This window comes from Camelus dromedarius, chromosome 4 (assembly GCF_036321535.1).
Source record: "Camelus dromedarius isolate mCamDro1 chromosome 4, mCamDro1.pat, whole genome shotgun sequence".
NCBI classification, from domain to species: domain Eukaryota; kingdom Metazoa; phylum Chordata; class Mammalia; order Artiodactyla; family Camelidae; genus Camelus; species Camelus dromedarius.
The window spans coordinates 85,713,354-85,732,456 of NC_087439.1; positions in this window are offsets into that span (position 1 = coordinate 85,713,354).

Sequence of the window (19,103 nt, forward strand, 5' to 3'; positions counted from 1 at the left end):
GACTTGTCAATTCTAAAATCCGGCAGGATGCAGCATTAACTAATATGCTAAAATATGCCCTACCACTAATATGCCTTTCTCTCTCCTTGGACATTGGATGGGACTGCCAATGAGTGTCTCCCAAAAGGAAGTGATTCACGACAAAGACCCATTCTGCCAGTGGGATATGCTGGGAATACCAACTATGCTCATTACAGAATGTGCGTGGCGGCTGTTGGCCGGCTTTCCCAATGCCAGCAAGAGGATACAGAAGCAATCTCCCAAGTGACCAGGCACTTTGACACCCATCGTTAAGGGCTGCCCCCAAGAAGCCATGTTCGTACCTCAGCTGGTGCCCATGAGCCACAGTTCTGGTGTTTGACCCTCGTTGAAATGGATTTCTCGTAGATGCGTGCTTTTGCTCGGCACTTCCCTGCCATCTCTACCTCCATCTTGTTTGAGAAATCCAAACCATTTAACGTTCCTACCTGCCTCCTTTACAACTTCACATTCACAGCAGAATTTCATTTTATACTTCAATTGTGTGGCTTGCCTTAGTCCTCTGATAGAGGTTCGAATTGTTTATTCCTTAAAATTTTTTTTTAAAAAAAACTGACCTGGAGTTTAGCCAGCTCCAGCCAGTCTCTGAGTTTGGCTTTGTGTCCATAAGCTGCAGTTGGGAGAAATGCAAGAAGTGCCCAAACAGAATAAAACAAATGATCTATTTAGTCTCGTTTCCTCTCTTGGAAGAGGTCCAGTGTCGAGGGCTTTGGAAGAAGATGAAAATCCCCCTGCCCCACCCCCACTGCTCCCCCATACACCCAGACAGTATGACCTTGTATTTAAGTAAAGACTCTCCTGGTGGTGGTGTTTTGTCTGGAAGAGCTACTGATGTTTCTATAATAAGATAATAATAGTTGCTCCTCTCCTATCCAACCCCTGTTTAAAATACATATCACCACAAGACAACTTGTTACACAACCTTATAGATGCAAATGCTGTTATGTAAGATTGTTTCAGCCGGGGGAAAGGAGACTGGTTATAACAGTTCACTTACACAATTAGTTTCTGGGACTGTTGCTTTGGTACGATTTTATTTTTTTAGCTCATAATAGGCATTTGTCTTTTTATTTCCCTTTCAAGTTGGCTTTCAAATAAATCCAATTTGCTCTTTCTGTAACTTCTGAAACAGATTCACCCAGAGCATCAATTCACACTTGCCCTTTGTCGTCACTCCATTTCACCAAGAGCTTCAGAGAAAAGACATCACTAAATGCTGGGCTGAGGATTACTTTCTACCTATATTTGACCAAATAAGATGGAAATTCCTAGGTGCTGAGGATCATTGTGATGCTGACCCCTTCAAACAACCCCTTAGTTCCTCCTCCTTTTACCACCAAACCTGGACGCTGCCTTCTTCCATAGTCTCTCTGCCCTGTCTTCTTACCTGCATCCTGTGTCTCCTCCGGCCTCTCTCCCTCTGCCACCTTCTCAAAGGTTACCAGTAACTTCCAATGCCAACCCCAGTGGTTTTGCATCATTCTTTATCACCCTTGATCTCCTGACAGCATTTAATTCTGGTGTTTTGCCCACTTTTGCAACTCCTTTGCCTATTTCCTTCTCCTCCAATTCCTTAGCTCACCTTTGTCTTTCCCTCATCAAATCTTCCTCCTCCCACGTGTGGGTGCTGTGTAATTGTCTGCCCTCAGATCTCTCCTCTCCTTCACACTCTCTCTCCCAATGGAGTGACTATTTATTGGTTTGTGGCCACCCTGCATTTATTCCCTGTCTTTTGATTGTCAAATCTGGTCTCCTTTGGAGAATCTTCTCTCCTGCTTTATGTGCCACTTTGTTGGGAGCGCAAGACAAAGTGTCTTTACTTTCCCTGGCCGAGGGGTGGGCAAATAACCAAGATCACCAGATTCCCTCCCAGGACTTTGAATCCTGAAGGGAGTGGGGAAAGCTGTTGGAGCTGCCTCATCCCGGCTTGATGAGATGGTGAATTCTTCCCATCTGGGTCCCCAGAACCTCCGTGGCCCCTTCCTCGTCTGAGTAGAAGTACACACTAACCAGACTTGGTTTCTTTTGCTTGCAACCAAGCACCCCTGATGGATACATCCCACATAACTTTGCTTAGCTTTGGATGAATTCCAAGCCTGTATCTACAGATGGCCTTGACCCATGTCCAAGTTCCTTTTCATACATCTCCAAATGCCTGGCCGTTACTTCCACTTAATATCTCACCATCATCTCCCACCTAATAAGTCTAAAGCCAATTTATTATCTTCCTCCCAAAGCAGTTTTTCTTCCTTTACTCCAAAGGGTTTTAGAGGAATGACTGACATCTCAGTCACTGAAGCAGGAAGACAGGAATGAATTCTGGCTCCTCCTCTTCCTTCTATTTGTCCAGCCATTGCCTGGGTGGAAGCTATTGAAATTTCTTCCCCAAGTCCCTCTTATTTGTCCCTTTCCCCCTTTTTTTTTTTTTTTCGGATTAATTCAGACCCTTATCACTTCATGCCTGGACGACTCCAGTATACCCTAACTATTCTTTCAGCCTCCAGATCCTATCCACCACTGCCAGCTTAATCTTTGTAAAATACTGCTTCAATTATCCTACCCCACTGCTTAAAATAATTTCATGTTTATCACTAAGGTACAAATTCCTTGACTTAGGCAATCTTTTGTAAAGGTTGGGATCACAGGTTCCGGAGTTAGACTGCCTGTGTTCAAATGCCAGTCTCATCACTACATAATTTTTTTTTTCAAGTAACTTAAGCTCTGAGCCTCAGTTTCCTTATGTGTAAAGTGGGGCATAACAATAGTATAATCTATACATAGTATTTTGTGAGAATTAGTTAATCCATGAAAAGGGTTTTGCTGAGTCTAGATAGCAAGTACTTAATAAAAAATTATTACAATAAGAGCTGTCTACAATCTAACTAACCTACCTTGCTAGACTTACCTTTTTATTTTCTCTAATATGTTCCTAGAGGCTTTGCCAACCAGAATTCCTCATCTAAATTTATGCTATCTAGATAAACAAGTTTATACTATATAGCACAGGGAAATATATTCAAGATCTTGTAGTAGCTCGTGGTGAAAAGGAATAGGAAAATGAATATATGTCTATTCATGTATGACTGAAAAATTATGCTGTACACCAGAAATTGACACAGCATTGTAAACTGACTATAACTCAATTAAAAATTAATAAATAAAATAAATTTATACTCTCTTTTTCTACTATTGTGCCATTGTTCATTCTGTCTGCCCCAAATATCTCTTCTCTCACTCCACCTCTGTCAGTACCTAGTCTGGCATTATAAACTATCCTAATCTTAGTGACTTGAAGTGACAATTTTGTTTGTTCACAGTTTTATGGGTTGGTTGGGCAGGGTTCAGCTGGGTTGGTTCACCTCTCATTTACCCAATACTGACTGACCTGTCCGGGCATGGCTGGAAATCGCAGCCTTCTCTTTCCTCCAGTTTTCTCAGCTGTATGGGCCTTCCCCCCATGTCATAGTTCAAGCTGAGAGGCCTCTCTCTACATAGGTTTTCCAGCCAAACTCAGACTTCTTTACATGATAGCGCAAGACTCCGGGAGGGTGACACCAGAACTTGCAATACTTCTTAACGACTAGACTTGGATTTGGTGTAATGTCACTTCTGCTGCATTCAAAGCAGGTCACAGAACTATCTCAAATGAGGGAAGAGAAGTGGACTCTACTTCTTGATAAGAGACGCAGGTCACCTAGGGTTGCCATCACAAAATACCACAGACTTGGTGGCTTAACAGACATTTATTCTCTCACAGTTCTGAAGGCTAGAGACTAGAAATTCAAGATCAAGGTACCCTTAGGGTTGCTTTCTGGCGAGACCTCTCTTCCTGTCTTGTAAATGGCTGTCTTCTCATTCTGACCTCATGTGGCCTTTCCATGTGGAAAGGGAGAGAGGGAGAGAGACATCTTTGGTGTCATTTCTTTTCATAAGGACACCAGTCCTATTGGAGTAGAGTCCCACACTTTTGTCCTTACTGAATCTGAAATACCTCCTTGAAAGCCCTAGCTCCAAATACAGTCACACTGAGGGTCAGGGCTTCAACATATGAATTTTGGAGGGACACGATTTAGTCTATAATAAGAAGAGTGGAAAAATCACATTGCAAAAGGGCCTGCAGGAGGGAAGGGATTGTTGCATCCATTTTGTGACTTAATTCACCACACTTCGCTGCCATGGAAATAGTCATTTTCTTGCTTCACAATTTTCCCCTCTCAGCCTCACCAGCATTGCTGTCTCCTCACCCAGCACTCCTGTAGCTCTAAATATGGGTTGTTTATTTCACGTAACCACATCCTGCCTTGGATGTAAGCGCATAGTTTGGGCTCTAACCTCAAGGCAATGGCCATTTTTTTTCATATCTTTAAGTTTTCGTATAGTGCCTTACACAGAGAAGGACACGGATATTTGTTGAATGATGAAAAATGCAGTTAAGTTTACTGTTGCAAAAAGTGTTAGCCGCTCACAGACCAAGCTAGGTTTGGCATGTGGACAAGATGAACTAGAAGACTGGACACTGGGAGCCAGAAGGCCTAGGTTACTGTCCCGTTCTGCCACCTCCAAACTGTGGTTGTGACCAAGTCATTTGATTTCTCTGGGCCTCAGTCTGAAAGGACTGCTGCGGGAAAGAAATATGATATTTAGGTAAAAGCACTTTGTGAAGTCCAGAGAGCTTCCCAGATATTATTACTTGTATTACTTGTATTAGTCTGGTTGGGCTGTCATAAAAAATAGGAATTTATTTTATCCCAGTTCTGGAGGCTGGAAATCTAAGATCAGAGTGCCAGCAGGGTCATTTTCTTGTGAGACTCTCCCCTTGCATTGTGGATGGCTTCCTACTCACTGTGTGCTCACGGGAGCTCTTCTTTGTGCCAAGAAGGGGAGAGAGAAAGAAAGAAATCTGATGTCTCTTCTTAAAAGGACACTAATCCTGTTGGATCAGGGCCCCACCCTCATGACTTCATTTAACCTTAATTTCTTTTGTAAAGACCCTGTCTCCAAATTCTGTCACATTGGGGGTTAGGGCTACAACAGAGGAATCCTGGAGGGGACAGACATTCATTCCATAATATTACTGTTGTTAATTCTGGGGGAACATAAACATTCAGCCCTTAACACTACTATTGTTAATTCTGATCATCATTGGTCTATCCTGTTTCCTTGCTGATTCTGCTCTCTACCAACCCTTCTGGTGTGCCTTCTGTAGTGCATGGCATGTTGTAGAAATTAATAGATAATGGCATTTATTATTGTTTTCCCAGGCCCTATTGGCAGATGTTGGGGGAATGGAAAGTGAAGACAGGTGTTCTGAGATTTCCAGTTCTAAACAGAAGGAAAGGATTTGTTCTTTTAGGTTTCCAACTTCATACCAGGTTAGAGAGCTGTGTTCAATAGCTCAGGAAGACCCTTGAATTATCAAAGCTTGCTCAGACTGCAGAGCGAGAATAACCAGCCTTTGAAAACTCAAGAATGGCTTCTGAGTAAAAAAGAAAAAAAATCAATTTTTAAAAATCATAGGTTGCTTAACCAGCTTTGTAGCCAGTTACAGGGCAGGGGCTGATGTGTGCTGCATCTTGTCTCACTGTAGAGTGGTTCTCAGTGTTTCTGGCCCCCAGCATCTCCATTGTGGGGAAGGACCCTGGGTTCCACCTCTCTCTCAACTTCCCCTTATCACATTTCCTCATACACCATCTTAGATTTAATGAGGGTAACCATGCCACATCCTTTTGAGACCTTGAGAAAAGACTGGCTCTTCTTAAAGAAGAAGCCAATTATTAAAGCATATCAGACATAGAGATCCCTGGTCACTTTTTAAGCAATAATTCCACAAAGGACGCCAAGAGAATCCTCTTTAGTCTCGCCAGTCTTCACTTTGTAGACTTATGCCCTAAATGGTCTGGGAACAAGCAGGTGAACTTCAGGGGGAATCTGTGAGTGTGAGCTGTGCGTTTCCTAAAGTCTAGTCAAAGATGGCCTGCAAGATCACCTTTGAGATTCTTGTGTAAAATTCACCTGGGGATCCATTCCAAGATCTACCCATTGGGCATCCATCTCAATCTGCATTTTTTAACAAACCTGCCATGTGTCACTTACACACATGCATCTGAACACTGATGTTAGTCCAGGCGCTTACTTCTGAAGACATCGTCCTCAGACAAGTAGTATCAACATCATGCAGGGGCTTTTTACAGATGCAGAATCCCAGGCCTTAGCCAGACCTACTGAATCAGAATCCACATTTTAACAAAATCAGCACTTGAGTCATGTGAACATCAGAGTTTCAGAAGACTGTTCAGACTCACTTATCTCATGTACAAGGCAGCTGGGGTCCAAGAAAGCCAAACGACTTGCCCAAGGTCACGTGCGTAAACCAGGAGGCGCTATGGGCAAAAGCGCGTGCTCGGAGTCAGGTAGACTAGAATTCAAATCCAGGCACCCCTCTTTATAGCCTAAAATCTTAGGTAAGTCCCTGAACACAGCTCTAAGCCTCCAATGATTTGTTGCTAAAGAGGAAGTAACACTACCTCACAGGCTTATTGAGAAGATAAAATGAAAAGCATGTAAAAAAGCACCTAGAAAGCTCTCCATAAATAACTCTTATGATCATTATTCTAACTCGGATTTCCTGATTCAGTGCTGCCTCACAGGCATCCCATGTTGCCTGCAAGAAACGGGAAATAGTGCTTTAGATAAATTTGGTCTTTGTGAGACCATTATATCTAATTTAGATTCTGGGGTTTGAAAGAATGAGGACACGGGTGGGGGCCCTCCAAAGGAAAGTAAACAGAATGTGGTACAGCTGGAGATGTCTCACACTGCTGCTCCCCCGACTCCTCCCAGGTTGGCTTGCCCGTGATGCCCGGCAGAGCCAACCAGCCCCTGGGGAGATGTCCAGGTGGGCGAGGCATTTGCCCACGCTCTTTCCCAGCTTTCAGGGGCTTCTCCCTTCTCCCACCTGCCTCAGGCCCCCAGCGTTCTCACCTAGGCTCTTTCCAGCCTTTCCAAAGTGGGGGTCCTCCTCTTCCTGCCTCCTGGGAAGCCTGATAAACTTGGGGCCTTGCGTCCACTCATCAGAAATCATCTTCCCTGGTCCTCATTCTAGAGGACTGGCCAGCTGAGGGGATAAATCAAATTTAACACTCGCTTCACTTCCTTTAAAATTATATTTGCATTTTAATGAGCTCTTGTCTTAAACCCTAAATAGGGAGCGCTGTATCACTCGGGGGCACAGACATCTCTGAGTGGAGTGACAGTGGCATCCTCAAAGCCTTCCTCAAATCCTGCTGCTGTGAGCAACAACCACACCCCTTTGACTAAAAGCCTTTAGAGATCCACCCTCTTCTGTCCCTCCCTCTCTCCGCTTCCTCTCCCAGTCCCTCATTTTGACAAGCCATTTGGCATTATGAGGTTGAGGACACAGACTTTGGAGTCAGACTTTCTGAATTTGAATCCAAGTGGTGTTTTACCCTCTCTGTAACTCGGACCAGTTGCTTACCCTCTCTGGGCATCAGTTTCCTTACCTGTACAATGGGGTTGAGAACAGTAGCTACCCTACCAGGTTGGTAGGACATTTACGTGAGTTGTTTGTAAAGAGTGTGAAGAGTGCCCGGCACAGAGTAAGAGCCATGTGAGTGGCTGCTCCCGTGAGCCAGGCTCTGACCTGGGTGCCTGTGGGTCTGTGGATGAGGGGCCCAATTCCAACAGATGGAGATTGGAGTGAAGGGCATATAAAGATAAGACAGTAACATGAAACCAGGAATCAGGATGGTCCCCGAGGTACATGTCTGAAGTCCTAAAACTCCCAGAAGTGGGTGGCAGATTTGGTTCAAAGCTTCATAACCATTGGGGTCTTTAAGGTACGTTTTCAGAAGAAACACGGCTCCAGCACTAAGTCTAAAGGATATCTCTTGTGGATCTTCAGGGAGACATTATGGCATGTGCCAACAATAAGTTGATCCATTTAATATGTTACAATGTAGTAACATCTGTCTGTCCATTTTGGCTGTTATAACAAAAAACCACAGACTGGGTGGCTTATAAACAACAGAAATGTATTTCTCACAGCTCTGGAGGCTGGAAGTCTGAGATCAGCGTGCCCGCGTGGTTAGGCGAGGGCTCTCTTCTGCGCTGTGGATTTCTTGCTGTGTCCTCACATGGTGGAAGAGGATAGGGAGCTCGGTGGGTCTGCTTTCAGAAGGGCACTAATTCCATTCATGAGGGTTCACCCTCGTGACCTAATCACCTCTAGAGGCCCCGCCTCTTAATACCACCACCTTGGCCATTGGGATTTCAATATACGAACTTGGAGGGACACAAACATTCGGACCACAGCAATATCCTTTAGTATGAATTGATGGAATTATGCCAAAGCACCATCAGATAATTCTGTAACGGAGGGAGTGGAGGCAGGGTAGCAACACCATTTGCTTCAGGAGCCCAGGCAGTCCAGCTCTTTGATACTGTCGCCTAATCCAAGCATAGGTTTTAGAGCCATTGTTCTCAACCTATGTTTTTTTTTTTAATTACATTTTTTAAAATTAACTTTTAATTTTGGAATAATTTTAGGTTTGCAAAAAGTTGCAGCAATAACATAAAGAGTCCGCCTTACATTTGTGGAAACAGAGAGAGTAACATTGGCACATTACCACTAAGGAAACTCCAGAATTTATTTGGATCTCACCAGTCTCCCCTGCCCCACGCAACATCCTTTTCTGTTCCAGGATACCATGCAGGGTACCCACTGCATTTAGTTATCAAGTCTCCTTGATCTCTTCTGGTCTGTGACAGATCTCAGTTTTTCCTTGCTTTTCATGACCTTGACTTTGAGGAGTCCTGGTCCAGTGTTTCATAGAATATCTTTCAACTTGGGTTTGTTTGGTGCTTTCCTCATGATTAGACTGGAATTGTGGGTTTGGAGGAAGAAAACCACGAAGGTGAAGGGCTCTTCTCATCACATCATGTCGGGGCTGTGTTCCATCAATATGATCAGCGAAGTTGACCCTGATTATGTGGTTAAGGTGGTGTTTGCCATTTCTCCACTGAAAAGTCACTATTTCCCCCCTTTCCATGTATTATTTGGGTGCAATTCACCAAGCCCAGCTCATACTCAAGGAGGTCAGCCTCCACCTTCTGGAGCTGGGAATGTCTGCTTGTATGAATAGTAGATCCTTGTATCTGCTTCTTCTGTAGGGAAGATTTGTCCCTTCTCCCTCGTGCACTGATTTAATTCATTTATTTATTTATATCAGTATGGACTTATGTATGTTTACTTTATATTTGGGGCCACAATACAGTAATACTATGCTACTCATTTGGTTGTTCCCCATTTAGCCACTGGGAGCTTTTCCTGTGTCCCTTTGACATGCCCCAACCTTTTGTTTTTTGATCACTTCCTTGCTTCCTGGAATTATAAGGTGTGTAGGCTCACCTTATGCTTTTTCTCTACCCAGCCTTAGAATCAGGCATCTCTTGAAGGAGCCCTGATTCCTTTCATTGGAGAACAGCATTTAGAAACCAAGAGCTGGGTACTCTGTGTGTTGATTGCTACTGAGGCATGGGACAGTCCTAAAGACCCCTGTGCTAAAGTTTTGGTGCGTAAGTTGTATCCTAGATGGCCATTCTCTTACTCTCTATACATCCCCTGCTCCACCAGTTCCTGCTCCGCCTACGCTCTACTCACTTAACAGAACTTCCCTCTTAATCATAGAGCAGAATCAGCAAATGCTGACATTCTTGCCTCCGTCCCAGCTAGTGACTGTTCTAATCTATAGATCAGAACTATCTCCACTAGGATAGTTTATCAAAGGGGCGTGCCCCTCTGTTGGTCTCCCTAGTAACGGATGAGTCAACCTGATGTCAATTCTCTCTATAACTGGAAACCTCCCTCTCCCCCTGGTAGCCAAGACTACTGCCTTGTCCTGCCTGCCGTCTGCTGCACACAGTGGAGCGTTGCTCCAGGACCTCGCCTCAGACATGAAAGACCCTCCCTAACCACTAAGCTACTGATGTCTCTGTTGTGACTCCAGGCTTTTTCTTTGGTCTTGAGTCTGGGCAAGTACAGGGTTTGCAGGCTTGAGGGTGCAACCCAACACCATAGCTATGAAATAATCCACTTCGTGTCTCCATTGTCCTGAACATTTGCTCTGATTTACGAGAAAAGACTTTCATGTGTGCCAGTACTCATATCTTTGCAATATTCGATGCCTCCTGACTCTTCCTTGTGGGAAAATATACCCTGTACTGCATCATAGCAACACAATTAGCTCTATATAGCATTTCTATCTGATATCTATTAATATCAGGATGGGAATTTCATGTAATAAATTCTATACTCCAATCAAAATCTGGCAACACATCTGTAAAGTTGCCAAACAGTGCGTAGCAGAAATGGTTGTTTATCTGTAAATGCCATCCCCCTTTCTTGCTACCAGAATCTGGATTTTGTTCAGACATCTATCCATCTCTCTCTCTGATCCCTGCCTTAGGAGCAAATCCTCATTAATCTTGGCCAATCATAATAATTATATTCTCTTTGCCAATGCTTGGTTTACAGGTAGAAATCATTTGTAGGGAAGTCAGTTGGCAGGGAAGCTTCTGAAAAAGGTTGTCTTGATCATAAAAAGAGATTTTTACTGAAGGAGGAGATCACCTCTACTTGTGGCCCAGTGGTAACTAAGATATGCGGCGAGGGTAGAAGATGCAAAAGATGGAGAGGACCTAGGTCTTTGACGATGTTACTGAGCTGCTGAATTAATCAACCCAGGAGGTGCCCCCTATCTAGGAATCCCTCATTATATAAGTAATAAATATCCTTTATTGTCTTGAAAATTTTGAGTGGTTATTTCTTTTACCTGTAGCCAAAAGTATCATAATGAACACATCCTACTTTAGAATATTTTAAAGCAATTAACTTTTTTATGGGAGGAAAGGCTTTTTTCAGAATTCACCCATTCATTCATTCATTCATTTATTTTAAATAAATATTTCCCAAGAAATGGCAGCAAAGGAGAGAGAAAGAGAGATGGATCAAATACATACACATAAATGACAAACTATGATAAGTAATAAGAAAGGAAAGTATAAGGAACTATGTGAGAATAACTGAAGGATACAATTTAGTCTGGGAAGGAGAAGTAATAAGGTTAAGACTTTCCTTAGCAAGTGATGTGTGTAAACTGAGGTCTGAAAGCAGGTGTTGGAGGAGGAAGGTGTAGGGATGGGGTATTGTGTGCAAAGCAGCAGTTTGATGCCCTAGAGGAAACTGAAGAAGATCTCTGTGATGGGGGAGAGAGACTGGGGGAAATGGTGGCATATCTCACACCAAAGAGGTTAGCAGGGTCCAGATGACATAAGATAGAACTTGGAGACCATAATGATTTTTCTTTCTCCCGAGAGAAAAAAGAAATAAAATAAAGGGCTCTAATCTAGGAATGACATGATTATATAAACTCCCCAGTTCCTTCTGGGCAGCTTAGGGCTCAGTCTTGCCTTGATACTTCATTTAAATGCAAAACACTGTCAGTGAAATGCAATGAAAGATCCTTCTAACCATTCCTGTGCCTCGAAGGGGGCTCTGTGGCAGAGTATCAAGTTCTTCCGCCACCTCTGTGCTCTTCTCTGGTTTGCCAGCCTGCCTCGCAGCTTGGTTTGGTTGGGACTGTGAGGCTGGGTTTGCCAAGAATGATGAAAGTCATTTTCAGGTCTGGTTCTCAAACACATTTTGTGTGATCTTTCAGTCTTTGCTTTACCTGCAGCAGCGATCTTGGAGGTCACCTTTCTGGATGACAAGGTGTAAGAGGGCTGGTGTCCTGCATCAGACTTTGGGTGAGTGAGAAATAAAACCCCCTTTTAAGGCCCTGAGGTTTCAGGGTTTGTTTGTTGCCCTGGTGTAACACAACTGTGTTAGCTTCCTAGGGCTGCGGTAACAAAGTACCACAAACTGAGTGGCAGCAGAAATTTATACTCGGTTCTGGAAGCTACCAGTCTGAAATCAAGGTGTCACCTGGGTTAGGCTCCCTCTGAAGGATCTAGGGAAGAATTCTTTCTTGCCTCTTCCTAGCTTCTGGTAGTCGGTGGCGAACCTTGGTGTCCCTCGGCTTGTAGCCGCCTTCTTCTTCACATGACCTTTTTCTCTGTGTATATCTATGTGTCTGTCTGTGTCTTCTCACAAGGGTACCAGTGCTGTATTCAGAGCCCACAAGAATCCAGCATGACCTCATCTTAACTGATCCGCAAAGACCTTATTTCCAAATAAGGTCACATTCCGAAGTTCTGGGTGGACATGCATTTTGGGGGGACACTGTTCTACCCACCACAATGACTAATACACAGTGTAATTTGTAACACATAACTGCACTTCTTGAAACCGCCGTCTCTATCCTGCCCGCTCGAGCAGCTCTGGGTCCTCTTACCTCTTCATTCCTCCTTCCCTCCCTCACCCTTCCTCTGCCCCAGCTGTCAGCCTGCAGCGCCATGGCTTTATCACGACCTTACCCTTCCCTCCCACCTCTCTGTGTACCATCTCTTCAAATATCCATCTTGACTCAGGATCACAGTGATCGCGGGAATTGGGCTGGTGGAAGCAGAGCATCCGCCGAGGGCAGAGCACAGGGGAAGAAACTGCGCAGCAAAAGCAAAATATCTCAGTGGATGAGTGGGAGTGGAAGGGTGCAGCTCTCTGAGTTAACAGGCTGCTCCCATCAACTAAATTTTTAAAGATCATTCTGACCCTAGTTGGTGTCTGATGGTTGTTGGGGGGTGGGCGGTGGCGGGCAAGAGCATAGGTCTGGGCCACTGGGAGGCTGTTACAGCAGTTCCGGCAGCTTGAACCAGGGTAATGGTGGGGGATGCAGGTGCAGAGGATGTCCAGGGACAATATCGACAGGACGTAGGGAGGGTGGGTGAGGGAGAGAATCTGCTCAAAGAAATGGACCCTGTTTTCAGGAAAATGCACATTTGAAAAATACTATACAAATACAATAATTCATGAAACCCACTCCCATTCTCGAGGTGAACAGTCCTGGCTCAAGGGGAAGAGTTGTGGATCTTCGGAAAAGCTGATTCTGATTCCTTCATCCCAGCTCCTGAGAGCTAATGAGCAACAGCCAGGTTGATGGTGTCCTTGGTGAGGGCTGCCTGGAGCGGCTCAGTGTTGCCCAAAAGGAGTGAAGCCGTTGGCTTGAAGGACCAGGGTCCCACCTGCATGGAGACCAGCCAGTGGGACAGCCACAGAAAGGGCTTTCATAACTGTTTCTTCCCCCAAAACAATAAGCAGAGAAGAGATGCAATTTCAACATGGGAAAAGCCAGTGTGTATCTTGGGGAGTTCTGGGCAGAGGTAAGAGGAGGCAGGCCCCTGGGAACAGAACATCCGATACAAATGCCCAGCAGTGAGAGAGCATGAGAGGGAGTGAGGTCTTAGCAGCCTCCATGATCCCCAGCCCTGCGTGTGTGGAGACAGGCAGCTCGTGGTGGCCCTTATCCTGGTGACCTGTGCTGTCTGCCCTACACCACGTAGGGCCAATCCCTACAACTGGGTTTCTGATTTGCAACTGCTGTTATGATAACAAGCTTGACCCCAGGAGTGTGGGGACCCCATCCACAGGCTGGTAGCCGGGGAGAGTATGCAGACTCAGACTGGGCTTGGGCTGCAGGGACAGAGGAAACTGACAGCGACCATTTGGGAGATCCTTGCCCAAGGAAGGGAGCCAGCCATCTTAATTACCAGGTAAGACTGAGTTTGACCAGGCCTGGCATCAGCAGCCAACTGGTCTGGTTTGGGGACTGAGGACACAGTAGTAAGACCTCTGAGTGGCCACGGTAGCCAGCATCGATGGTTAGTCGCATTTCCAATCCAGGGAGGATGTGTTTGGAATGAAATGGTGTTACTGACAAATGGCCGCTGGGCTGAGAAACAGGGTTCAGCTCACTGGAGAGAGAAGGGGGCAGGGCAGGGCTAGATAGGTTTTTAGGGTTCTGGTCCAGCAAGGAATGGATCGGGGCCTGGATGGATACAGTGAGTGGGCACACACAGCACTGGCTGTGAGCAGGGCTGGAGGGAATACATAGGTTCTGGCTGTGGCTCTGGTCTCTTAGGTGACCGTTTATCTAGGCTCAAGCCAGACACCGAGCATGGCCCTGGTGGTGTGGCGACTGCTGACGTATTCCCAGGCTTGTCTCTCATTGGCTCGTGAGCTTCGCCTCAACAACACCCACTGGGCAACAAGCCTCTGGTCTTCATCTTGGGTGTGACTGAGGCAGTCAGACACCGACACTGTTTGACATTTGGATTGCTGCTGAGGCTTAAGACCGGGCCTCTCCTCCCCACCAGCTCACCCTGCCCCAGCAGGATGTCCCATATCCTGCCCAGTCCTTGTCAAATCCTCTCTCGGGGTGTTGGCCTTCCATGGCCTTCTCCTAGACCCGTTAGGCAGCTGCCCACCAGACTGGGCACTCATCTCCACCTCCAGCATTGGGTATCACCCTTGTGAGAACAGCCATATCCAGCCTGGGTCCTGGAGCCAGACGACCCGGTCTGAATCCTGGCTCTGACACTTCCTACACTGTGTAGTTGTGAATGCATTTCTTCACCCTCTGAGCCCTAGTTTCATCCTCTGTAGATGAGAAAAATAACCCCAAAGCAAGGGTGAATAAGAGAATTAAATGAGACCATGCATGTGAAACACTTGACCTAAGTCCCGCACACGTGAATACTACCTGATGTTATTATTACAATTCCTGATTGGCTGATTTGGTTGGGGGCTGGTCTTATAGCCTGGGCGGCTTGCCAAGCTTGTCCTGGCTCCTTATTGTGGCTTCTGCCCCTCCCCCATCAGTCTAGGATGCTGAGATGCTAGCAACTCAGGTTGAGATGCCTTAATGTGCTCTAAGGAAACTGCCATTGCATTTGTGTGGGAGGATATTTGCAAGCATACATTTTAAAGGAAGGATGGGGGTCAAACTCCATCAGTTCAGTATAATTCTTCCTTTAAAACAAATCATTTGCACTCTGAATGGAGAGAAGATAGACTTGGGCCTCTTCTGAGAACACAGTGAAGGTGATACCTCTTCTTTCAGAAAACTTGTTAAGGGCTGAATACTAGTGGGAAAAGGTCATTGGACCATTTAGCTTGGCTCACAGCAAGACTGGGATTGGTTTAAGAATGGCAAACATAAGGAGGGTGGGCATAGCTCCGTAGGAGAGCATGTGCTCAGCATGCACGAGGTCCTGAGTTCAATCCCCTATACCTCCTCTTAAAGAAAAAAAAGAATGGTAAACATATGAGATAGGAAGGGTAATGACATGTTATTCTCCACCATCACTACTAATAACACAAGGTTAGGTTTAAATTAATTTTAAGAGGAAAGAGTTAGTTGAGGTACAAAGAAGAGAGGGCAGAGAGGACCAACTTAGAAAATGCAAAACTTGAAATTATTCTGGGTATCTCTGAAGTCACAATTAAGATGTAGAAAACAGTGATGTTAACATAAGCAAGCATCCGCTCTGCACTTGTTTAGTCTACAGAGTTTCAGAGGGAGGGTCATTATCATGGCATTTTTTCCCTCATGATGGATTTATTTCCTTCTCCTTTGCTTTTTTTAAACTGTCGTTATTGTTTTAAATTTAAGTGCAATTGCTGTACAATATTATAAAATTACAGGTGTACAATACGGTGCTTCACAATTTTTAAAGGTTATACTCCATTTTTAGTTATTGCAAAATACTGGCTATATGCCCCGTGTTGTACAATACATCCTTGTAGCTTATTTTGTACCTTATAGTTTGTGTCTCTTTATGTTCTGCCCCTATATTTCCCCTCCTGCTTCCCTCTCCCCAGTAGTAACCACTGGTTTGTTCTCTAAGTCTGTGAGAGCTTCTTTGTTTGTTATCAGCTTCGCTTTTTTTGTCTGTTTGTTTATGTGTGTTTTTACTTCTCCATATTCTCTGTTCCCTTATTCACTCTGCCTTAGTGGTGACAGCAGGGTCTTTTTTTATGCCCAATTAAGCTGAAAGCTAATCCCCTCTCTCCTTTCAAATTGCCTTTGAAATAGTTCATCTCTCACCTTTGCTCCAGGCCTTGTCCATAGAGCCGTTTTCAACAGTGTTTACGAGTCTGCATAGAGCAGAAGATGGTAGAGCAAAGTAGGGGGGGATCTTTAGGTTTTATTCAACTTCCCGAGGTCTTTTGAGTGGAGACTTCTGTTACTTGATTTCCCAGCACCCAGTTTTCACTCCTCAGACCACAGAACGCTGATGTTGCTTTGGGGGACTACTGTCTTCCCCTCCACGCACGCTGCCCCATTGGAAGTGTCCTGGGGGCGACTGTCAATTGAGGTGGCCTCGCCCTCCCTTGGGTCAAGACTGAGTAGGTGACACAAGTTAAGCCAAGTAGATACTCTCTTCCTGGAATTGGAATCATAACGAAAATGGCCCCAGGAGACTGAAAACAGCTGGAGGTTGTTCGTCATGACAATGGCAATTTGAAGATGTGATTCATTAAATAATTCCTGACACCTCAGACCTGGTGCCAGCTGTGTTCCCTGTCCTTTCAGGTGACCGAGGGGGTTTTTGTTTGTTTGCTTTAGCTTTTCTGTTGATTGTGAGACTCATTCCATGACCTTCTCAATAAGTTCCTTTGTGCTTAATTTAGTTCAGTTGGATTCAGTGTTGTAAACACAGAACCCCCCAAAGACCCTCCAATACACTGTTCTTTATGAGATTATCAAACATTACAAAACAATTCCCATATGTCCTTTTAAAAATCATATTTATTGCTTTAAGGCATTAATAAAATGTTGCGTATTGGCATGGAGATAGTTGTAACATTTGGGGAAAGTCACCAGATGGTGACATTACATATTATTTCCTAATTCAATTTGTCTTGAAATGTGTGTGCTAAATCTTGAGGAAATGCCTTATCATCATTATCATGTTATGGATCTCCTTTTTAAAATAAACAAGCTATAGAGTATCTTGTGGGAAGAGGGTTTGGATGTGATGAAAGCAGTTCTTTGGCAATGTCTCAGAGGTATGTACCCTAACTTCAAAACAATTTATGTCCAAAATGTCTGAAAGCAAACAAATACCCTCAGAAGGGGAATATTTCCTAAGTGGATGCAGCCAATATGTAGATGTTATTACAGCTCTGTCAGGAACCAGTGACTTACACATTGCTGTTGCTCATACATAAAGCTTTCACAGATTCTGATAAATCCTTCTTTGATACGTAGGCACTGCTCTCAACAAAACCAGTGGACTCTGACTAGAAGCCATGTGTGTGGTAGGAAAAGACCTTTACCTTAGACTATAAGGAAGATTGCAGATTGAATTGTTATGATCAAGCAGGGGCTAGAAAAGATTTTTACATTTGTCATAGGACGTCCATGTATAGTTTTTAAAAAATTTTTGACCAGAGTTATTTTTTGTAGATCATACGCAAAGAAGAAGGAAATGATAGCACTGAACCCCATATTGCTGACTGACAGGAGCTTTCACTGATAAATATCAGCTCCTAGCAAAAGGAAACAAAATTTACTTATGAGTATTTTCTACTTCCCCTCTGCTTCCAGCTTTGATTTTCCTCTTTCACTGATGTATCAGTTAGCTAGTGCTCTAGAGCTGTGTAACAAACCACTTTCAAAGACAGTGACTTAAAACTGTGAACATTAATTTGTGTGTTAGCTGGGTGGTTCTTCTAATCTTGGCTGGGCTTGCTTATGCATCTGTGATGGGTTGGTAGTCTGGCTGCTGGCTGGCTTTGCTGGTATTTACTATACTCTTACATGCTGATGGCTGGTTGGCTGAATGCTTGTCTAGGATGTTCTCAGCTGGAACAACTAGGCTCTCCTCTACTTATCTTCCAGCAGGCTAACCTATGCTTGTTCGCATAGCCATGTCAGGACAAGAGGGGCAGGGTAGGGGTGGGGGACAGGCAAAGTATTTTTTGAAGTCTAAATTTGGAATTGGCACACGGTCACTTCTACCTCAACAAGAGAAGCTATAAAATCACATTGCAAAAGGTATGGTTATAGAGAGGCATAAAAAGTTGCAGCCATTTTTAATTTCCCACACTTAGGAATTTTGCAATTCTGTTAGTCTGTCTGTGTGTATGTGTGATGTCAAATTAGAAGAATGGGTGGAGAAGGATAGTGGACCAGAGAGGGAGTGGAAGAGAGAGTTTACGTGGGTTGAATGTTCGAAAGAATTTCAAGGATTTGGTAAATGAGAGGCTTCAAAACAACTTCAGTGCAGAAAAAATAGGTGTAAGAGGAAACAGGGTTTTGATATGTGTTCCCATGGTTTAGGAATTTGATCCCTTTTGATATTCTATAAGAGATGTAAGTAAAGAATGAAATTTCCATTAAATTACTTTTTTGGCTATTGAGCCATACATTTTTCAATGCATCTGTGTAAGATGAAGCTTTGCAGGGTGTCAGGGCTTATTTGGATTACGCATTTAGACTTCAAAAGGAAGACTTTAAAAAAAAAAAAGCTTGACCAAACTAGAAGAAAAGTAAAACATTGATTTTCCCCCTTCCCTCAGGGAAGACAATCAATCATATTTAGATGTTTAATATTTCCTGAGCACAATCAGGTTCAGCAAGCCAAAATTTTGAGCTAATGTGAAGACTTTGTGATTTGAGTTTTTTCAAATATCCATGGGGATGTACAGAAGTAATGTATTGACTAATTCCTAGGCATACAATGCTGCCAGTTTATTTGAACATTTGACCGTCAGCAACTCTGAGCCCACACTCTTTTGTTCACCCATTTCTATAATAATGGTGTTGGTGCTTATAATCTGTAATACCTGCAGAATGAATAGGAGCTACCCTGCATGCCAGATCTCAAGGGCTTGAAAGTTATCCCAGCCTGTAATTCAAATCCTGACTACGTGAACTTGGGCACGTTTCTTACCTGACTAAGCTTTTCTAAATTCTTAACATTAGGATAACAATCCTGTTGCAGAAGTTTGTTGTGAGGATTAAAGATAATATATAATCAGTGTTGAGTGCATAAATGTTTATTTTGACTCCTCAAAAATAGGCTACAAACCAGCCCTCATT